The sequence below is a fragment of the Gekko japonicus genome, unplaced genomic scaffold, assembly GCF_001447785.1.
Source record: "Gekko japonicus isolate JY-2015 unplaced genomic scaffold, Gekko_japonicus_V1.1 scaffold3400, whole genome shotgun sequence".
Classification (NCBI taxonomy): Eukaryota; Metazoa; Chordata; class Lepidosauria; order Squamata; family Gekkonidae; genus Gekko; species Gekko japonicus.
The window spans coordinates 106,109-113,296 of NW_015159809.1; positions in this window are offsets into that span (position 1 = coordinate 106,109).

Sequence of the window (7,188 nt, forward strand, 5' to 3'; positions counted from 1 at the left end):
TTCTCCAGCAATGATCCTTGGTGTGGAAATAGCAAGAGGGGTTACAAATACCCAAGAGTATTCCTATTTTTATCTGGGAAATGTTGGAAAGCATGAAATAATTCCTACTCTTGGCATACAATTGACACTAATATACAGCTCAGTCTTAGGCACATTTACTCAGAAGTAAGTCCTATTGGTTTCAGTGGTGTTTACTTCCAGGTAAGAATAGCTAATATTTCAGTCTTACAGTGCCATCCTAAGCAAAATTTCACCCTTCGAAGTCACTAGCAATCTCTTATAGATAATTCTTCATACCCTCATCTTAATTACAGTTCCCAGGATTTCTTGGGGGAAATTCAGACAGAAACCAGTACAAATCAGAGAGAGCAATTGCTGTTGTGGCTGGTTGGTTGTTTATACTATATTTTTGTGTTTCTTTGTAAGTCACTTTCTTCAGTGGAGAGGAAAGATAAAAATATTTTTAAAATTAAATAAAAGTGTATAATGTAGATACAGCCTTATTCCCTGCATTCCCCTTTGATGTAGCCCTGTGCTCTCTTATCAATTTCTAATTGGCATACTTCGTAACTATGGGAAAGCTGCAGTCAGAGCTGAGCACATCTGAAGTCCCATTCATTTACTTAATAGAGGTTTAAGTCCATGACCAACTCTCCCATGGAAATCAATAGGAGGGAAACAATCTTGTCTAGATTATTCCCAATATGAATAGGACTTCTAAAATATAATCTCCGTTCTCCACATAAGCTTGAATTCCCCAGCCCCTAATAAATGGAAAATGCAAAAGAATCTGCAGATGTCATCTGCTTCAAACAGTTTCTCCCCTTGATAAAAAGGGATTTAAAAAAAATCTGACTAGTCTTTTGTCTGCTTGATTGACTGGTTTCCATGGATACACACTGTTACCACTATGGCTAAAACAGACAGAACTTTGCTTTTTAAGAACTATTATCGTGAACTTTTACTACTACTAATAATAATAATCACCTCACAGGATGCTAGCTTGCTGTGCTGGTGGGCCTTGTGTGCTCCAGTGAAGCAGAGGGCTGTAGCTGTTGACAGTGTAGCTCCTGGCAGGATCTCCTATGGTAGGCAGGCCTCTGCTAAGGAGTCAGACCAAGTGCATCCTGAATCCCAATTCCATATAGTGAAAAAAATCAAATTCAAAATCTATACCAGCTTGGTTGTTGCCCCAGTTAACGATTGGTGTTCCTGGATCTTTGGTGAAAAACGGGCTACATGACAGGCTCTTCTGTTGAACAAAGAGAACTGAAGCCTGGTGTGCTACTGGAAGCAACCAGAGCAGAGACCTGATCAGCTACTGGAAAACCAGCAACATTGGGGGGGAAATGGTCTCGATAACAAAACAGAATTCTCATGCAGTGTTATTTGTAATCAAGGCCTGAAAAGCATGGGTATTTAAAATGAATTTTTGAAATATGGAAAGAAAAGTGTCCAGATTCTACCATCACTGAACAGCGACTAGCAGATCACTGCCATTTTATCATGCAAAACAACTTTTTCACATTAATAGATCTAGATGAAATAACAAACAACAGCCACTCAAAGGGAGAACATGAAATAAAAGAAACCAACCAAGAAATAGACCATAGAAATGAAGTTGCTCTTGAAAGTCCACTAATTAAGAGCGATATTGACAATACATCATCAGCTCACCTCTATATAGGAAGAACTGAAGGCAAAAATCTTAGAGAATATTAAAAACAATGAAGACAGACAAAGATTACCTGTGATCAGAACAACATCAAAGAAAACTTGCAAAACTCATTGAAAATATTGATGCAGCAATTGAAACAATTCCTACAGCAAATATTACTGAAATCAACCAGTTGATGTATAGTACAGCAGTTGTTATAACAAGAGAACGGGGAATGGACATTAAGAAAAAGGCAGTTAAGGATTTTAAGGTGAAAGGTAAAGGTTTCCCTTGATCGAAAACCAGTCAGATCCGACTCTAGGGTTGCGGTGCTCATCTCTGTTTCCAAGCCAAAGAGCCAGCGCTGTCCAAAGACGTTTCTGTGGTCATGTGACTGGCATGACTAAATGCCGAGGTGCACAGAACGCTGTTACCTTCCCACTGATGCAGTACCTATTTATTTACTTGCAAATTCTTGCTTTCGAACTGCTAGGTTGGCGTGAGCTGGGGCCAGAGACGGGAGCTCACTCCGTCATGTGGCACTCGGGTCTTGAACTGCTGAACTACTGACCTTCCAGCCTGCAGTTCAGCCTCTTAATCACTGAGCCACCACAGCTCCTTTTAAGGTGAAACCAAACTGGCAAATGAGATTGGAGAAAGAAATAAACAAATGTTGTTCATACTTAAGCACCTTAAAAGAATTAAAAGAAACAAGGAAAGCAAACTTCAGGAAGAAATATGAGTTAGCTGGAAAAACAATAGCTCAAGCTGCAGAAGAAATTAAACAAAAACTTGTTATAATATCCAAGAAGATCAAGAGGTACAACAGTAGGATCCAGCAATAGAGTCAAAACTTCCAGTTCCAGACTAACCACAGACAGTTCTATGAATCACTGGAGCTGAAAAAGTAGATGTAAAACCCAACAAAGAACAAACAAGAACCTTCTGGAAAGAACTCTGAGAAGACTCAAAATAATACAATAAAAAAGCCACATGGATCACAGATGTGGAAAACAAACTGAAAGGAAAGCAAATGGAGGATCTTACAATAACCCTGGAAAGCCTGCAAAAGCAATTGAAAAAAGTGAAAAACTGGACAGTGCTTGAAAGAAATGAAGTCACAGCTATTGGCTTAAAAAGTAGAGAAGTCTCCATCCACGACTGGTACAACAGCTTAACAATGTGCTCCATTCCAAAGCAGTAGAATATTGGATAACAACTGGCAGGACATTCCTCATTCTGAAGAACAAAGCGAAAGAAGCAGTGCCAAGCAACTTCCTCCCTATTACATTTCTCCCTACAACTTTTAAACTACTGACAGGAATTGTAGCCAATTCCATTCAAGAATATTTACAAATCAATTCAATGTCACCAAATGAACAAAAAGGAATTTTTCGAAAATCCCGAGACACAAAAGATCAGTTACTGATTGATAAAATGGTCTCACAAAATTGTAAAAGGTGGAAACCCAACCTGAATGTTGCTTGGATTGATTACAAGAAGGCATTTGATTCACGACCTCATACATGGATTGTGAAAACACTAGAAATGATATGCATCAGCAAAACTGTAACACAGTTAAGGCAATTAACATATGGGCAGTCCCAGTTCTAAGATACAGAACTGAAATTATAGATTGGAAACAAGCAGAATTAATAGCAATAGATCACAAAACTTGCAAGATACATCACTCACTGCACCCTATAAGTGATGTTGATCATCTTTACTTACCAAGAAAATTAGACGGAAGAGGTCTCCTGAAAGTTCGGCAAGCAGTTGAAGAAGAAAAATGAGCACTGAATGACTACACCAAAAAAAGCAAAGAGAAGCTTCTATCTGAAGTGTACAAGACATATTTAAGGTTACAGATACCAAAGATGACTACAAAAAGATTGCAATCAAAGCTCACTTCAGTAACTGGAAGGAAAAACACTTGCATGGGCAATATCTGAAAGACACAGAGAATAAAGTTGATAGTGAAAATACCTGGAAGTGGCTCTAAAATGGGCACTTGAAGAAAGAAACAATTAGAATGTGATCATTTGTTTCCTTATTTAAATGTCTGACATGGGTTTGGGTTTCCTGAACAGATCTTGCTAGTGTGACATAGTGGTTAGACTGCTGGAGTAGGATCTAGTAGACCAAAGTTCAAATCCCAACTCTACCATGATAGTTTGCTGGGTGACCATGGGCCAGTCACACACTCTCAGTGTTATTGTGAGGATAAAATGAAAGAAAGGAGAACTATGTACTTTTTGGTTAACAAATTCTTTGTTTGCTCCTGAGTTGTTCAAAGCCCGTGCTCTGATAACTATGTTGCCTTGACCAGAAGCATGAATCATGTTGTTTTTGATACAATTCATAAGAAAGAAAGGGCAGGAAATCCATTTGAATTAATAAAATCAGCCCACATAGATCTGCATCCCCTAATCCTTTGAGTATTTATGGATCCTGTTAGTGCCAGCTGATAAAATTGATGTGCTACTGTTAGGCCTGGAGAAAAATGTTCTGGACAGTTGAAGCTTTTCATGGCATGGAAGTAAATAGCATCACCCGGAAAGTAACATGCCATTAAGCTTCTATTAAAGGGACAGGACATTTTTTTCTCCAAACCTGCTGGGAACCCTAGCTGTCATGCCATTCCTTGATCTGTAGAAATGAGCTGTATGGTACAGAAATAAATATCACCGGCTAATGTCTATAAAGAGTGGGCAGTTAAAAACTTGGAAACTTGTTTGGTAGGAAGGGGGCAAGATGATGTCAGATAACTGTCATGGACGAGGAGACGGAATATGTTATCTCTCCATTCCTTCTCTTAAAATCATGTCCTTGGCCCCACTGAACATGTGACTGGGGCAGACCCATGTTTAACTAAACAAGTCTGCTGTTGTCACACGTTTTTGAGCCAATTCAGGGAAGAGATTTCTTCAAATAATGTATATCCTGCAAAGCACTTTCATCCATAAAATGGACCCTCAAGGTAGGTCCCAACAATTTATGTAAAAATCATGCCTTTTTCCTTATAAGAAGGACCCAGCAGAAGTGCACTGGGATTAAAACTCTGTTGCTGTTGGAACAGATGTGTGTTATGTGTCAAGAGTCATTTACCTGTGTCTCACTCATGCAGATGAGTGAATACAGTGCACAAATAGATAGGGGAGGGATCCTTGGGACTGGGCATTTTATGGAGGTCAGATAGGAACAGCTTGAGGAAGGACTGAACTCCCAGCCCTGCACTCTTATGTGTTATGTCTGAACCCTGAAATTAAAAAACAAAATCTGTAGCAAGGCTTTGGAAAGCGCAGCTCAGAACTTACCTGGAAAAGACTATATGTGCTACCAGTAAAATAAATCCAGTCACTTTAACAAGCTTCACTGTCTGGTAAATGGGTTGTGGAATGCAGTTGTCATTGCAGTCTGCAACAACTGGCATGCCTTTCGTATGCAGATGTCCTCAAATTGATTTTCAGTGTTAATCAATATTAGCATACAGGCTGTTGAGGGGGAAACATTTATTAGCCTTTGTTTCCTCCACTGTGAAATGCAGACTGTACTACATCTTTGTCAAGAGAGGCTGTTTTCATAAATCAGATACACGCAATATCCACAAACAACCGGGAACGGAGAGGCTTCAGATATTCTCCTCAGGTTGGTGGGTCCTGGGTCCCTCCCCACAGCACAGCCCGCTCCACCTTCCTAGCTCCTTTAAAAGCCTTTGCTTGAAGAAGAGTAGGTTTTTATATTCCACTTTTCTCTACCTTAAGGAGTCTCAAAATGGCTTACAACTGCCTTCCCTTCCTCTCCCCACAATAGGCACCTTATAAGGTAGGTGGGGCTGAGAGAGTTCTGAGAGAACTGTGACTGGCCCAAGGTTGTCCAGCAGGCTTCATGTGGAGGCGTAGGGAATCAAACCTGGTTCTCCAGATTAGAGTCTGCCACTCTTAACCACCACTAAATTGGTCTCTTGTTCATTTGTATCATCCTGCTAAGTGACAAATAATATTTTTAAGATGTCAGTTGCAGGTGCGCAGTAGACAGTGTGGTACAATAGTAGTCTTCATCTACACAAGTTGGTCTCTGAAGATATTCCTATGGCTTCCATTAGGTTTCCAATACTTTAGTCTCCAGGGCCAGTTTCATGTTTTGGGGACCCTTGGGAAGACACTATCCTGCAGCTTTGGAATCGGTTCTAACTAAATGGTACATGGTCCACAGGTCAGACCTAGGTCCACCTGGAGGACTGCGAGTCAGATCTGCACTTACGAGTTTCCCAGTTGACTCTGGGTCAAAGAAATAAACATGAATCCAGTGGCACCTTAAAGATCAACCAGATTTATTCCAGCGGAAGCTTTTATGAGTCAGAGAACTCACATGTCTAAGGTGCCACTGGACTCCTGTTTTGCTGCTACATACTAAAGCAGACTCACACAGCTACCCATGTGGACCAATGACTCTCACCTCACAGGGCTGTCGTGAGGATGAAATGGAGGAAAGGAAAACCAAGTATGCTGCTACTTAGGGCCAGTGTTCCCTTTAAGCTGTTAGCATGAGCTAGCTCACAGTTTTTTAGCCTCCGGCTCACACATTTTTGTCTTAGCTCAGGAAGAATGGCTCCAGAGCAAACTAACTTATGCAGTAGCCAAATCACTCGCTCACAACTTTCATGCCAGTCGCTCACAAAGTAGAATTTTTGCTCACAAGACTCCACAGCTTAGAGGGAACATTGCTTAGGGCTGCTTTAAAGAAAGGGAAATGATAGGGCTGAACCATGGCCCGTAATCCAAGTGCAAACCAGGCACAGATGTATACCAGTGCACCAAAAGAACCATGGAAGGTGCTCCTGTGCATACTTATTAGTCCTTATGAGACTTCATGTCTGCTACTTCCTTACAAGGGACTCACAACAACCCAGTGTTAACTAGCAGTAACGATGTTGTATGTCTTCAGCTACCCAAGTGGGTTTTCTTATCCTGGCTCTTTGTTGTTCTCTTGCTCTGAATTTCACTGCAGTTTTGTTCTTTAATTATGAATGGCTGCTGACCCGTGTGGCATTGCTTAATTTCTTAGAAACCCTTCCAGTGTTAGTCTCCAGCACCAAGTCACTCCTCTTCTTTAAATATTAAATAACAACTCCTCTGCTTCCCTTGAGTGAGAGATCAATTCTCTGACTCTTTCGAACAGGCAAAGGACATAGCATAAAACAATCTGCATTTTATACCACTTTAAATAATAGTGTTAGAAGCTTAGAATTTGAGAAGGGTTCTAGGCTATGGGCCTGGACTAAAGTGGCATAGGGATGCCAGCATCCAGGTGGGACCTGGGGATCCCCTGGAATCACACTCAGCTCATAAGAACATAAGAGAAGCCAATGTTGGATCAGGCCAGTGGCCCATCCAGTCCAACACTCTGTCACACAGTGGCCAAAAATACCAGGTGCCATCAGGAGGTCCAGCAGTGGCACCAGGACACTACAAGCCCTTCCACTGTTGCTCCCCCCAAGCACCAAGAATACAGTGCATCACTTGCCCCCG